The sequence below is a fragment of the Centruroides vittatus genome, unplaced genomic scaffold (genome assembly GCF_030686945.1).
Source record: "Centruroides vittatus isolate TY-2023 unplaced genomic scaffold, ASM3068694v2 contig_301, whole genome shotgun sequence".
NCBI lineage: Eukaryota > Metazoa > Arthropoda > Arachnida > Scorpiones > Buthidae > Centruroides > Centruroides vittatus.
In genome coordinates, this window is record NW_027121927.1 from 1,483,198 (window position 1) to 1,500,586 (window position 17,389).

At 30.9% G+C, this 17,389-nt stretch overlaps 1 protein-coding gene across 2 annotated transcripts in view; it reads right to left on the minus strand.

The window, feature by feature from the left end:
- Nucleotides 1-3,124: 3,124 nt before the first annotated feature.
- LOC136972773 (WAS/WASL-interacting protein family member 3-like) overlaps nucleotides 3,125-17,389 on the minus strand; it is a 41,349-nt gene continuing 27,084 nt past the window's right edge. The window contains exons 6-7 of one of the 2 annotated variants that reach the window (XM_067267415.1): nucleotides 5,208-5,303; nucleotides 3,125-3,511 (exon numbers count right to left, since the gene is read on the minus strand). The gene's annotated coding sequence lies outside the window, so the exon portion shown is untranslated. Of the gene's footprint in view, nucleotides 3,512-5,207; nucleotides 5,304-11,801; nucleotides 11,885-17,389 lie in introns of those variants that run through there. The other variant, XM_067267416.1, reaches the window with a different exon arrangement.

The window sequence follows — 17,389 nt, forward strand, 5'->3', positions numbered from 1 at the left end:
AGCACTATTTTATGAAGCACAGTCAAACCCCGTTATTACGTTATCGATTTATGTGAGCTGTGTTAATACAAATTCGTTTTGAGGCCCCATGGATCAGGAAAGACATTTCAATGTTAGCGAGTTTGGTTAATACAAAATACTAATTAATATGTAATGCAAAGCATGTCGGATTCCATGAATTCAATAATAATTATAGTACGTTTAATACAGAACATGCTGCTTCCAGCCCCCCCGAAGTCATACCAGCCAAAATGGCAAGACACAAGCCACATCATAACTAGGAGCGCATTTTTCGACTTTAACATTGGCTTGAAACCGCCTTTAACTTTCCTGTATTTTAAACGTATTGTATTACCGATTATTGTGTTAAGGAAGAAGCACGTATTTTACTGTATCATATGTTTTTTTAATAAACGTATTTCTGTATAACTGATTTCTTTTCTAAGTTCATTTTATGCCTTTAAAAGCATTAGTCCGAGAAGGGATCCGTAACCTTCACCAGACTGGTTTTATAGAAGTAACAGACACAATGCGTATAATACAGAATAAATGCAACAAATATTCATGAAAATATTTATAATAATAATAATAATAATAATAATAATAATTAAATAGTAAATGGAAACAACAACTTAGGTGTCATACAAAGCAACCTCTAGGGCAGTTCAGGAAAACAAAAGAGATTCGAATTTTATAAACGATTATTATTATGTATTTAAACATGATTTTTAAAGATTTGTAAGTTCATAAGTTAATAAATACAAAAGTTTCGAAGTAACGAAGAAATAAATAGAATAGAAATATAAATAACTTGATTAAAAATCACACTGTAGTCAGTCAACTTACGGAAAAGAAAGAAACCGGAAGAAGTTTTGCTCGTATATAGGTCTACTCAGATATATGCAGAAGTCAATTGTTTGTATATAATCAATACAGTTCATTGTCCTTCCAACGTAAGTTCAGTTGACAAATTAGACTAAACCACTTTTCAGCCAGTTGTGGGGTTTGATTTTATACGTTTACGGCAACGCGACACATGGCGATCTGTCGGGGAATGCCTTCCGGGATGTCTTTCGTGGGAAACTGAGCCCTATTTAAGTGTTACTAACGTGAAGAAAACCCGGAAAACTCCACGCGTGGCCAGTCCGTTAGCCAGGCGCCAACCGAGAATCAACCATCAGCATTCAGTGGTTTTATCCACTCGGCCATTTGTGGAAGCCATTTTGTAGGGAGAGACTGCTTGCTTTATTAGTTGTAATTAGTTAATTGTTTATTGCGTCCCAGCGCATGGATATCCTTTGCTCCGGGTGAAAGGTTAAAAAAGTTAGTCTGATTTGACAAATGCCAACTTATATCTGAAGGACTATATATGCTACACCAACGACATACCATGACAAAACTTTACACCTTAATAGAGAGGTTGCGGCCATCTTCCTGTGAGCCTAGAAGTTTGACAATGGCGTTTAGAACGTCAGCATGATTCCACTAACGTGCCAAAAGACATTGTCAAACTTCTAGGCTCACGGGAAGACGGCGCTGAACGTCTGACGTACACGTTTTCACGTTAAAAACGTCGGCTGCAACCTCTCATATCTCGGCATGCAACGTCGCGAGATAAACGCGGTCCGTTCGTGCAGCGCAACGTCATTTTTATCTCAATACTTCCCTCTGACAGCTCCTGTAGGTTTTATGCAATCCTGTGACGTCTGTCAAAAACCACGAACGTGAAATCACGCTCGTCTGACATTAGCCTTAACCATATGGCAATCACTTTTTCTTATAGTCGACGCTTCGTATGCTATGACGATAGTAAACGATAGTTAAGAGTCGACATGCGCGTTAGAAATCTGAAGCTTATAAAATTGATAAAATAGTTCTTACTTTTGTTTTAAAACGGAGATAACGAAACAGCTGAATTACAATATAAAACAAAATACTAACTTTAAAATTACGAAGTAAGTAAATTACAGAGAGTTCATTGAAATCCAAACAAATAAATTATTTTTACAATCTTTAAACTTTTATCAGATCCCAGATTCAATTTGGCAATTCTGTCAGCCTATTATAGCTTAACTTTCCCTGCTGTTATGAGATCTAAAAAATAACTTTCATATTATTAATCATAAATATGGATAAAATTAAATGTGGCGCTATCAATTAGGAAATTTTGTTGTAAAGAACTGTTTATTTTATCATAAAATGGCAAAAACCTTAATTTTGAGGATAGTGATGAGTTTTATACAATATAAATTGTAAATGCTAATAACGAGTAAAATCTACACTGAATCCGACTGCTCGAAATATGACGCATGATCCCCCTCTATCTCCCCACCCCCTCGACTGTTAACCAGCAAATTTTAATAGCATCAATGCCCATTTACAAGTTACCATGACAAATTTCGTTTCTTAATCTTTATTCCATCCTGAGATATTAAAGTAGACACCAATATGAACGACGAATCTTTTCTTCCCTTTCTTTTACTTTTTGGGTTTGGATGATTTGCAAAAAACTCAAAAAGTGTCAAATTTGACACAATTCTAATACTTTCTCTTATGTACAGGAGGGTCTAATGATGTGTTCACTTGTTTATAATCGATCAGCGCAAATCGCAACCGTCAATCTCGTAACGGTCAAATCGTAACGGTCAACTCTTTGATAACAGGTGCGTGTCTGAGAATTGTAACGGATAAGTTACGGCGGCGCTGATCGATTATAAACAAGTGAACACATCATTAGACCCTCCTGTATATGTTACTATACATAACACCCAAGAAAGTAAAAATGGATTATTTCAAAAAATTATTTGTAGCATCTGTGACAATGGACTAATTTTATTGTTACAAATAAACCATCAATGGCAGTGATTTCTGGGTTAGATAATATTGCCCGAAAAATGTGATGTGATGTGTATATCAATGTGTCATTTCATGAAACCTAAAGGTTCTGTTGAAAGCTAATTTTATAGCATTAGAATTTGAAGTTTTGTCATATTTTGCAGAAAGAACGAAATTTTCTTGAAATTACCAAATATTCTAGTTACCTTACATTTTGATACTCCAGATTTAAATGCAAATGAAAGTGAAAAAATGTGCAGGTATCAGCATGTTTAGTAAAATTCTGAAATATTTTAATAAAATAAAATTTTATTTCTATAACCATAATAACAACATTTTCAAAATTTAGGCACATGAATATATAACAATTGTTTCAATATTTAGATCCAAACCAATCATTCAAATTGGATAGGAATAATTGAGAGACTGGTATTTTTCACAAATTTAATATGGAAATTTTTAAAACTCGATATCACATGAATTATATATTTTGTATTCACTACATATGTAACTGTGTAAAACATTAAATTTCAACAAGAAAATGTCTTATGAAATTTGACTAGCTTCGTAATTGTCTTTGTAGCGTAATCAAATTAAACAATTTAACATTCGACACTTCTGACCGTTTCTTTTTCAGACTTGATATTTTTTTGACGTTTAGCATCTGCAGCTTCAACTGCAAATATAAAATAAAAGTTTTAAAATTTAAATACGTATAATTTATATGTTTGCATACATATATAATTTTAATATGAAATATCTTTCATATGTTGGTATTCAATTTTGCATTATTTCATAGATGATACAAAAATAAAAACTTTGAATATGTTTAATTTTACTGAAGTAAAAGTTTTTCACAAAGCAGTTTAGTAGTTAAATCTCAAAGTATCACAGAATATTTATGTTTAGAATAATTTATAACAGAGATCACTCATTATCATTATTGTATTTTCTACTTGGCTGATATCAGTGCCTAGTGCTGAAAGGAAAAGCAAGATCAAGGGAGAACTGCAAAACAGCTTTATTTTGTACATATAATGCTATGAATTTATATTTAACAATTTCCTGTGTATATGACATGTGTTTAGCATGGCTGCTTACTAAATTATGATGTATGTTAAAAATTGCCAGGATAAATTCACATTTAGGAAAAGAATATATTTCTTCATATACATGTGGAATATATTTCTTAGAAGACTATACATATACATGAGTCCATATCCTTTGGTCCCTTTACATGCTTTTTTAGTCTATGGCGGAACTGACCCTTTATTGGAGGCTACTGTCCACCATCCAATGTAAAAAAGTTAGAGTCCTCTAGTGGTAGCACACAGAATTCTTAAAAAATAATAATTACATTAAAAATTGCCAAATTACTTGGTAATTGATAGAATTTTACCTATGTGCACCATCATGGTGGCAGTCGCAACTGTTCATGCTCCCGACGGACTCCTCTTGGAGGAGAGCTGCCAGCAGGCAGCCAATTGTTTAATGTCACTAGTTATTGATTCATGGTAGTTCTTGAACACACATATCAATAACTAGTGACGTTAAACAATTGGTGGTGTGCCGGCAGCTCTTCTCCAGGAGTCTGTTGGGAGCATGAACAATCGCAACCGTCGCCATGACAGTGAACATAGATAAAATTTTACCATTTAATTAATATAGTTAATAGTACTTAGTGTTAAAAGATTACATGTTCTTTTTAAAATACTTTGAAATAATTCACAAAAAATAAATATTTCTAAATGAATTAAGTGGAGTTTTTTTAATCAAATTAAAATGTCACACAAATTTAAAATTCGGTACTAAACGCAGTACGCATGCACAACTCAGATGTAAGTGCTGATTGACTAGCGTATGTTGGATATCACTCCTCAACGTATTACTACTTTGCCCGACTAGGTGATAGCAGTATTCATAATGACTGGTCATGACTTGAGTGATATGAAAAATTCTAGGAAAACAATGTATTAGAACCTAAAGGCTGCTATTATGAAAAGGTTTTCAGAATTAAATAGATGTATAATTCTTTATTTGGAATTTTATGCAACAGGATTCATTTGAAAATGAACCTATTTCAGACAATTAGTGAATATAAGGCTAAAACTATTCTGATAATTGTCAGATGAAAATAGTCTTCAAAGATTAAACTCCCTTGAGTACAAAGAAATGAAGAACAATTGTGAAAAGATCTCTCATAACAACTGAGCTCATGCTTGTGATTAATAAATCATGATTATGCAAATTTGTCTATTTTTTTAACAAGTTTTATTGTATTTTATTATTATTAAACTTTTCTTTCTATCAACATGCTAAAAATTTAATTTTAGTATTCATCAAATAATTATTAAAACTTGAAAAATACAAACCTTGACTTATATATAATTTACAAAAAGTCTGTTGATATTGAGGAAGAGGAAATTCTTGTATCTTGTGAAAGTTGGTATTAAAACGGGTTTCAAAATCTAAATAAAAATTTTTATAGTTGACAAAAAAAAACACAAATTATACACATTCATAAATATAAATATATACAGTTAATTAAATATAAACAATATTGATATAGTAATAAAAGCTATTGAACTAGAAAAAGTATATCTGAAACAGTAAAAATTGAATTTGAAAAAATCTACATAAATGGGGATGGAATATAAATAGCTTCTAGTATTCATATTAATATACAATTTGAAAACAAAATAGAAATTAACCACAAATTAAATTATTTAGATTTGATAAAAAAAATATGAAATATCAATACAGTGGGTGATCAGTTAACAAACAAATTGGATAATGAACACTTTCGTGAAAGATTTTTTATGTTCGGACAACAAACACATGATCAGATAACGAACACATCACAGAACAAACACAAGGAGGAGCAATGTAAAATAATGAATACCAATTGATAATTGGTCCTTCCTTGTCTTCAGGCAACAATTCCAAACTTTTCAGTGTGCGGGAGACGTCAACATCGACGCTCAACCTGGTATGTACTGATTGGATAGTATTCCTCCAAACTTTGAAACTCTCCCTTGTAATTCCAGCCTTTTATTTTTCAGACAAACAACTTTTTATAGTATTCGCGAGACTGTCGGGCTGGCACTCGTTAAGTTTTGTGTTGGTTTTTATTTTCAAAAAGTGAGAGTATAATAGCAAAGAGTGGGCAGATGTCTGATGTTGCTGGGCAGTATGGCTTGAACAGGTCTACAGTATGCTGCAGTTCAATCTTATCTAAGAAAGTTACTGTATAATTAAAGAAGACTCAAGCAGCTAAAGGAGTAACAAAAATCACATCTGAGAAATAAAGAACATTGAAAAGCTCATAATGGAACCTGAAACTAATCTGACAACAGAAGAGTGCCAAGAACTCTTCAACGAAGAACACTAAGAAACTTGACAAGATATGTTTTCTTCTGAAAAAGAGGATTAATGTCGATATCTGGTATTAAAAGATCTTTTGAAGAAATGGGAGGATGTCAGAACAAAGGTCTTAAAATAGCATCCAAACCAGGGTGAGGTTAATAGGCTTGGGGATCTCTACAATTACAATGCTATTAATTACTTCTGAAAAATCCTGAAGAGAGAAAAGCAATTGACATTAGACAGATTCTTTAACCCCCACAAAACAGATGACTAATAAAAATGCAAGACTGTGTATGTATGTATTTTTATTATTACATATAAATAAACATAGTAAGAAAGTATATATTTTTTATTTTTGGGGGAGTCTTCAGAACGAATTAATCAAATTCCCATAAAAACCTATGGTAAATTGATGAACAAAGTTTCGGAACGGTTATGTTCATTAACCAATCTCCCAATGTATATATTTACTACAAATAAAAAGGAATGTAATATAGATAAAATAATAAATAAATTCTAATTGTCAAATGAAAATTAAATTAAACAAAATACATATTTATTGGAATTTCATAAAATTACAGATGGACAGAAAATGAAAATCTTGACAAAGTTTATATTTAATTATTACCATTGGTTGATTTTGACAAAATGGTACAATTAAAAAATAATTTAAAAATAGATTTAAAGTGAAACATTATGATGATAAATATTTTAAATTGCCTTATATAAAAAACATTAGTGAAAAATGCTCTAAATTTATACTGCACTATATAATAACTGTAGTCCTGATCTGAATAATAAAATACAAAACATTATAACAATTAACATGACAAATCATCACCTATTGCAGATGTAGATTAAAAAAAATAGTGTATAAAGTAAAGTGTTCTCATATCCTCTACAACAGGGCTTCCCAAACTGGGTGTCGTGGCACTATCTTAGGGGAGTTGCGAGACGATACCCACAAGTCACCTGCACGCAACGTAGTGAGTGAGTGCGCAGCGCATGTGTCTCATCATCCTGCTCCTCCATCCTCCCGTTCTTTCTTTCAATCTTTTGTTTTCATCGATTATAAGCGTTGATAAATCAGTGTTTTGATTTCAAGTGTGTTGTATTTAATTTATGCATCGTAAAATGGATAACTTTATTCAAATAAATAGAAAATGTGTCAAAGACTCAAGAAAGAGTACAAAGAAAACTGTAAAAATACAAAAAAGTACAGAAAATATGGTAACCAATATTTAGATTATGGATTTACCTACGTTAGCAAAGGAAATGTGAACCTATCCCAATGTGTTGTTTGTCATAAGGTGCCGGCAGCCGAAAGTATGCTTCGTAATAAATTGAAACGTCATTTATAAACAACTCTCAGTAATTTACGAGGAAACCTGCAAGTTCTTTCTAAGAAAACTGCGAGAACTGAAAAATCAGTCGATATCCTTGTTTTCCAGAGCTTCTATTCCTTCCAAAGCACTGCTCGCCTTTTACAAAGTTGCTCACCGTATTGCTAAATGCAAAAAACCACATATAATTGCTGAAGATCTTATTTTACCTGCAGTGATTGATATGGTATCAGCAATGATTGGAGAATCAACGGCTAAAGAAATTAAAAATATTCCTCTTTCTAACAATATGATTAGTTGTCGCATTCATGACATAGCTGAAGACATTAATGAGCAAATCCTGGAAAATCTTTCTGGTTTATTTGCCATTCAACGGGATGAAGCAACAGACAGTAATAATGACGCTCAATTAATATGTTACGTGCAGTACATGGAAGAAACAAATGTATGCAAGGATTGTTATATTGTAAAAAAATGACTGATACCGGAAGGCTAGTGATTTGTTTGCAATCATAGAATCATACATGGAAGAAAACAACATTCAATGGGAGAACTGTGATGATGTGTGTACGGATGGAGGTCGCGCAATGTCAGGGCAGTATGGAGGGCTTCAAGCTCTCATTAAAACCAATTCAGGCTCCAAATGCAAAATGGACACATTGCATCATACATAGGGAAGCCCTGGCTACAAAAAATATTTCACCTGAATTAAATCTTGTGATGGATATAATTATGAGTGGTAAACTTTTTAAAAACAAGACCTGTGAAGACAAGATTTTTCCAAAAGCTTTGTAGAGATTTGGATGCCGAGCATACATCTTTACTTTATTACTGTTACTCTCATTGGTTGTCGAGAGGTAATATAATCTCACATGTATACAAATTAAACAATGAGTTGTACACGTATTTATTGATAGAATCGCATCGTGACACAGAAAAGTTTAAAGATACTGACTTCTTAATAAAACTGGCGTATCTTTGAGACACATTTGAGAAATTAAATGTCCTTAATAAATTGCAGCAGGAAAATGAAATGCATATACTGCAACTGGCTAATAAAATTGCAGTAATTAAAAAAAAGTTGTTGTGGAAAAGAAAAATAGAAGAGGAGCAAGGAAATACTGACTGTTTTCCTGTTTTAAATGGCTTTCTGCAGGAAAAATTTATTCAAAATCTGGAGCCAAGTTTGCAATTGATATTTATCCAACACTTATCAACATTAAGCATCCATTTTGATATATATTTTTCAAAGAATCTAGATCAATACGATTGGATTAGAGACCCATTCCAATCGACCCCATTTCTATCTTCTAAGAACTGTGCTTATGTGGCCAGTTTGGGTTCCATAAACTGCGCAAGTTATTATGGCGAATTCTGTCTTCTAAGAACTGAACGAAAAGGTGGGAAATCTGCCCCTTTTTATAGGGACTGCTGGGTGATTGACTCAGCGTTATAGGACAGTGAGTAGTTTTTAGTCAGCCTAGAAAGGAAGTTCATTTCCTCCCTTTCTCAGAAATGAAAAATGTACATCCTTTTTATTAAAATTTTATCAAAGAAATAAAACATTTTGTTATATTATTTTATAATAATTAATCTCAGAATCTCACATGTACAAACATAATGACAATAGAAAAAATGGTATGAACAGATGAAGAGATGACCAATAAAAACCAACCAATATGACAATTAAAAAAAAAATTTACAACTTAAACCATGGTAAATAGCTGACTGTAAAAACCATTAAAAATACATGAAACTAAATCATCTTCATACTTCAGTTTCTTCCAATTATTTTTAACAAGTGAAATACCATCAGCCATTTTAATCAACAAATAGAAACCAGTTTAAAAACTCTTGCTATTGATAATTTAGAATGATGTGAAATTTATTGATACATTACAAGTTTAAAGTTCATAAAAGTTATACATCAACATTTTAACAAAAAATACAGTAACGTTTATGAAATGGTTAGGTTCCAGCCCACTGTTTATATTATAAAGAGAATCATTCATAAATTGAAGAAAAATAGTAATACAGTAGAACCCCATTTATCTGAGAAAAACTTGTAAGTGAATATGCTACTTTTCTTAAACTTTCTTTTATGAATTATGGTATATCATATATTACAAAATTATTTGTTTCCGCTACCTTTTAATCATTTTACAATCATCCTTTTACAATCATCTTACAATCTGCCATCCTTTTAATCATCAATGTAAGACAAATTATTCAAATTAAAATGTAATTATAATAATACACATTTTAATTCTTAAAACTATTATTGTTTTATATATCATTAAATTCACTAAGGTATAAAATGAGCTTAAAAGTGATATAATATGAATCTTTTGTATTTGTAATTTTTAATCTGAAATTATTGCAGCTATCTGTATTTTCTGAATTACCTTTGGTCTGCGTTATCTCAGATAATGCAGATTATACTATATAATTGAATAAAGTTCATTCTTTTAGTATAAAATTAATTACTATTAATTACATAAAAGGTAACTATAATTTTTCTTTTATAAATTAATAATAATTTCAATTTGAAAAAATTATTTTACATAAATAATATTTACATATAAAATAAGACAAAAGTTATAAACTAAAAAATATTTCTGACATAATAAAGAACCTTAATGAGATGGACCTGGTTGAAGATCATTCAGACGTACAGACTCCAAGATTTTTCTGGCTAAGAATTGAAGTAAGGATTCTATTGTCCCTTTTTCCTTCTGCAACATATTTAATATAGTTTGAAAGCATCTGTTACAGCTCTTTGGATGAAAGAGCTGCATTCCCAGTTAGGATCATTATCATAAGCAGTTTAATCTATGTTAAAGCTTCTTTAAATGTCTTTGTTATAAGACACCCAAGTGATAGCATTTATCGACTTCTTTTCCTTTCACCATTCTCTTTAGCAAGTTGTGCTTTCAACTCTCCCAAATTGCTGACAGTGGATCTCCTTGACTTTCTAGAAACTCCTTGAGAATGTCAAAATTCCCAATTTCAACATTTTGGTCATTCCACATTTATCATTGCTATATCTGAAATAGCTCGTATCTAGATTAGTCAAAGTTGTTACTTTGACTATTTTAGCCACAATTTCTGCCAAACACTATTCATATACAACTGACACTTATTCCCAAGCTGCTAAAATTTTATTATGCTCTTAACAATATGAAAGGATTCAATTAATATGACTAATAAAATATTAGAACTTAAAAGCTAGATTTAAAATTTAGTTTCCATTATTAAAAAAGGGGGGGGGGGGATTAGAGATTTATTTACAACAAATTGCCTAAATGATAATGCTCAAGTTATAGATGTAGAAAATAATCATTGCAGTTTTTAATAAATGGGTGTAAGTTTTTCTGAACAACTAAACAATAGCAATGCTGAAGCCTTGAATAAAATGTATGCCTTAATAAAAGAAAAATATATATATCAAAGCGCACAATTTTTTTTTAGACTGAACTTCAGTAATTATTTTCTTGATTTCAGCATGATCATTAACACTTTTAATAAAAAATTTGTATCTCATAACATCAGATCAGTCAAAATCCATTCATTCATCTGCACTTTAGATGTCATTTTATTTTTAGTAAAAGTTAAGCAAAACATAGTAAAAATGCTGATTTTGAGATGGTTTATATCAAAAATTGTAATATGTTCAGCAATTGGTCAGTAACCAGTCAATGTTTTCCTGAAATTTTACTTTTAAATAAAAATAATAAAGTGAAAAGGCAGTGATCAAAAGCTCTAATGGATATAAATTTTTGATATTTTTTATTCCAGTAAACAATGAGCAAAAAGTAAATGAAGGAATGGGGTTTGCATACAAAGAAGAAGAAAATAACTTTTAGAATGTTTCCTGAAAGAAACGTAGATAATACAGAAACCATTTCTTCACTATTCTTATATTATCTAGCTAGGATTTTTAATTTTTAAATTCTTGTTCACATCTACTCTTATTATTTTTATATATTTTTTGATACATTATTTGAAAACTGTATTTTAAGAGAAATTCAAAAAATGTGTGTATCCTTTTTAATTAATTTCTTGCATATTAAAATATAAAACATCTTTTACATAACAATTGCTAATAATAAATTTTTTAAAGAAAATTATAAATTATAAAAGTGAATTTTCTTTTCAAGTATTTTAGTATGGGTCATTTAATCAACTATATTTCTAAATTTATCAACATATAAGAAATGTTATTAATTTCATTTATATAGAAATGGCACAATGCCATTGCTATTAGTAACAGAACAAAGATAAAAAGTACCCACCCCATTTTCATACAAGAATTACTATCTTTAAGATGAATAGCCCCACTGATTCACAGCCATGACAAGAAGGTTCAGAAGAAAAGGCAGCATGAAAAAAGACAAGTAGGTTAAGTTAGGTTAAGTTAAATAGCCAAATGACAAAGCCAAAATTGTAAAATCCTACAGTTATATTATTATTTCAAATCTAAGTAAATGAGTATTAGAAATCAACCAACACAACAAAAGATTATATTATAAATAAGTAAATATCATTAAATATTTTAGTTTTTCATTTAATTTAATAAAATACATAATTATCCATGTTAAAATAAATTTCATTCTCTTAAATATGTTAAGATTTTCAGTTATGTTTGCTTCAAGAAAAAACATTTAAGTAAAAAACATGATTATGGAATTTCAATGTATATTTTTAACAATGGGTGTAAATGTTTTTGAACTATCACAGTTCTTCTTCAGGTCAAATAGGTTTGGAATGCTTGAGAATCAAACGTAAAGATTTAAATTTTCATTATACGGAGGACGATACCAGACATGACGTCCTCCAGATATGCAAGCCATCAATGACAAGCCATATGGTTTAACAGTAGGAATTGAGCAAGCTAGCAGGCAAAGAAGTCTACTTTCTGGACATTAATGGGGTGAAGCCTCCTTTCAGGCTTTCAACAGGTTTGTCCGTATTAGACAGGTTCGGCTTAGACAGGTTTTGGGACAGTTTAAGAAGTCTTGTGCAGTGCATATGGACCTAGGATCAGTCAGGCTAAGAACAATAGAATAGAGATCAATGGAAGGGTATACAAAGATAGAAATAAAAAGGATTAACATCAAGATGGGAGATGCCAAGTCCCCATTCGATACAGAAAAACCTTGTCAAGGTGAAGAAGTAACAGTTCATACTAATCTGCTTCACTTTGGACACTTGTTCTGGACCATATTGTTCATACTAGCTCTTATTAGAGGATTGAAAATAGACTCCCAACATGAAGAATCAAAGAGAAGTTGACCAAACTGCACATCCCTTCCTGTAGAAAATGCACTCAATGTAGATTATAGACAAATTAGTGCAAATGGGCAAGTTAAGCCCAACAATGAGAGAGTATTTAGCTATGACTTTTTGTAGCATGTTCACAATTATAACAAGCAAAATGCCATAATTTTAATTTATGCATATGTCCACACATTTTTTTCACGGTTATAATGAGATATACTGAGAAAATTCTCGGTAGCTATACAAACACAAGCATTGTTAATTGTTCAAGTAGTAAGAAGCGCAATACTAAATTCTTGGAAGAAATAAACCAAAAAAATTACTTACTTTTTTACCACTGGATAATTAGTTTTACAACTTGCATTGATTACAGACCTATTTATCACTTTCTTTTTAAAGACCATCCCCTCTTTCCCAATTAGCTTCCAGCCCTACTCTGTCAATTTACCTAATCTTCAGTACAACTGCAAAATTACAATACACCCTAGTTGGAAATGAACCTTTATATGAAAAAGATATCTATAAAGAAAAAAAAAAGTGCCTCTCTGTTTATGAAAAAGTAGAAATTATTCATGAGTTAGAACATGATGCTAAAAACTTCAAAGTGTGTAGAAAGTTTTCTTTGTCATCTTCAACAGTATCAACATTATTGAAAAATAAAGCAATCATCAATTTTAAGATTTGTAGATAAAAAAAAACTAACTGAAATTGGGCAAAATATTAATTAGTATTATGTTTAATTATAAAAAAATAAATTATTAAATAATAATTATATTGTAGTTTATATAACTATTAATAAAAATACAATATTATGTAATTACATATACAGGTATCTCTTGAATAAAACAGTAGATACGTTCTAAAAGTGTCATGTTATGTGAATCCCTACTACACGAAACAAACAACTAATGCAAAACATAGGGTCTACGTAGGGTACCAGGGTACCTAGGAGGAAACATAGGAGTACAGAGTGACTTTTTCCAGAATTTGTGTTTGAATACTGAATTGTTTGAGTGTTGACATACTGCTGTAATTTGTTTGTTATTTTACAAATGATTGCTTACCTACAGTTAACAAAAAGTTTAATAGCATCTAAAAATGTTTAAATAAACTTTACTAAAGACAAAGTTTAATTTATAAAAAGAAAACACAGTGACAGTCTTAAGGGCTAAAGTCTGAAAGCAGCCACGACAACACCTGGTTGATAGGAAAGTTAGGACAAGGGAGAAACAATTTGCACTATCAGTGTTCATTACAGTAAACCTGACAAAAGACACAAAAATTGAAAATTTCAACATTCTAAAATCCATGGGCAAATTTGAGAGAGATGTGTGCTTACATGAATAAAAAAATATTGAATAATGAAGTTTACACCTAAAAATTATGAAATTCTGTACGGAGGATTTACAAAACAATGTTAGAGTGAAACCAAAAGTCATGTCATATGGATTATATCACCCATTTTCAAACCATGTTACAGTAAAACAGTGTTGTATGAGGGATACATGTATATGTATTCTTGAATCAACTTATTTAGAATTAAAACTTAAAAGATAAATTTCACTAATTATCAGTGGGGTAGCTACAAATTTTGCTGCCTGCAGGACACACCCTACATGTTTGTATTTGAAACAGCTGCCTATTTTCCCTCTAGTTGCATCACTGCTATTCACAGATATAATGAGTAAGTTATAACAAGGAAATCTTGTCAATCCCCTAATGCTTGTTATAACAGTTTGACTGTACTTTTTTATGATCTATTTATTATAGTAATTTATTATAACTAAACATTTAAATGTTTTAATGATTGATATTCAGACAACTGCATAATTCTGTAATCAAGATAAAAACAAATAATTTTCATCCAGAGGTAAATTCTGGATAAAATTATTTGAAAATGATTTATCAGAAAAATTCTGACTAAATTCAGAATTTTTCTGATTATTGCCTGTAAAAATTGAATTTAGAGTTTTTAAAATAAAATATTTATTTTATTTTAAATAGACACCCTACATCACATGTAGTGTGTCCATTTAAAAGAGGCAAGAGGCCCTCTTACATTTGTGAGAGGCCTCTTATTCATCACAGAAAACAATTATTTTCAATTTAATGGCAAAATATACAAACAGACCCAGGGTGTGCCAATGGGTTCCCCCCTTATCACCCATTTTGGCAGAGCTCATCATGAGGAATATAGAGTATCGTATTTTCCATGCAGCTTTGGCAATCCACCATCCAGTCACATATTTACATTATGTTGACATATTTCTTGCATGGAATGGCTCCGCAGAGGAATTAGACAAGTTTATTCAAATGTTAGCTTCTATCTATCCTTCTATCAATTTTACTGTAGAAGAACAAAATAACAATTTCCTTTTTAGATCTGGAAATATATAGATCTTCTGAGCTACTTTTTTCAGTGCACCATAAAAATAACCAAGTGCCAGATATCATCCCCGCAACTGCCTTCCAAGCCTCAAACTTTGTAAATTCCACTATTACTTCTCTTATTCGAGAGTGCTCCTTATCCCATCCACTCAAACATTAATTAATAGATAAGGAATTACAAATTATTAATAGGACAGTGCACATTGCTGGTTATTCTAATTCCAGGTTTCGTTATCTCCATAACCGGGTCAAAAACAAATTGTTTCCAAAATCTTTCCTCTGCAACAAAGAAGAACTAAAGATAGTACACCCTCCAATACCGTTTTTGGGCCCCATATCGCTAAAAATAACATGTATATTTAGAAAGCATAGTTTTACATTGCCTATAGCCCCTCAACCAACACCACGAAGAGTGTTGTGCAATGATAGAGACACTCTCACGTTAAATGAAAAATCAGGGGTCTACAAAATTCCGTTAAAGCATACACTATCAGGAGAGGAAATTATCTACATAGGAGCTACCACCAGAAAGCTATTGTCCCATATCCTGGAACATCAAGAGGATATTAGAAATAATAGACCAGCAACAGAATTAGCTAAAAAGGTTCTAGACCAGGATTATCTGCTGCTTTGGGGCCAGACTAAATTGCTTAAACAGTGCAACGATCGAAGTAAAATATTCATATGGCAGAACCTTTACATATCCACTGTTATGCCATGCAATGCACTGACATTTATCCACAGCTGTGGGGTTTTCACATTATTTAAACAAACCAAATTATTATAATTTTGCATTCTAATTTATACCACAGCCAAACACAGCACATTATTAGCTATTTAAGTATTTTTGGGGAGATTACGTCATTACAGCACATTTCTATAAAAATATTATAATTACCATATTTTCCAGCATATAAGATGATTGGGCGTATAAGACAACCCCTGACTTTTACAGTTAAAATATAGAGTTTGGAATATACTCGCCCTATAAGACAACACCCGGCGTATAAGACAACCCCCAACTTTTAAGATGATTTTCCTGGGTTAAGAAGTCATCTTATATGCCGGAAAATACGGCATTTCAATTTTAATCTTTTATTCTAAATTCCATCTACATGCATTACGTAACTTGAAAAGTCCATTAAAAAGCTGATCGTTCAAAAATAAGTGTATTTGATTTTTCACCCGAGGATGATAGCTATAAGCTATTGAAAGTACATCTGAATTTTAACAAGTTGCTATTTGTAATGCTGCAACACTGAAGTGTCAATTACCTAATAAATAAAATATTCATTTTCTTCCTTAAAAAAATGTGCTATTTCCAACTGTATCTATGAAATTACTGGTGATTAAAAGATATCATATAAAAAAAATTTTTTCAATGAAAATAGCAATTCTGTTAAATAATTTGAAACAAATAAATAATGGGAAATTTCAGGATTTGGTTTTTGTTGTTTACAATAAATTTTCTATACTGCTAAAATAATAATTTTTGAAAATAACTAAAAATACTAACTGCTTTTGAAATTAAAATTTTTGAGAAAAAAATGTTTTAATTAAAAATTTTTTTTTTTAATAAAGAGGAATAAATAGAGAAATCCCATTTGAAATTCTGAAGTTACCCCTGCCCACCTTACAGGGAATTCATTTCAGTTTTTGACACAATCAGAAGAAAGCAAGCACTCGTTAAGAGGGGGTACAACAAAATATGATTTCTTGTTATCCTCTGTGCAATAAATTTGCAATCACCACTTCAAACATTTATTGTAAATATGCAGAAAAATATAAAATAAAGTTTCATTTACTCTTGTATTTCAAGTATTCATTATCCCAAAACACACACACAATAAAAAAATAGGGAAGATAATTGTAAAGGTTCAATACAGTTGCCTACAACGCAGGCACATCTAAATCTTCTGCAAGCTATAACTTTGACAAGTTTTGTTTCCAATCCTAGATTGCTTTGTAAAAAAATACATTCATCTCATTGCCCTCTAACACACTACATTTACATGTCAAAATTAATACTCTGTATATATAGGTTTATATGTATATAAAAGTATAAATTCTTGGAAAATTTCTAAAAATTCAGGATAAAAGATTATTTTTAAAAGTTGAAGACTAAATACGAATAAGAATTTGATGTCTTCATACATCCTTTACAACCACAGAAACAA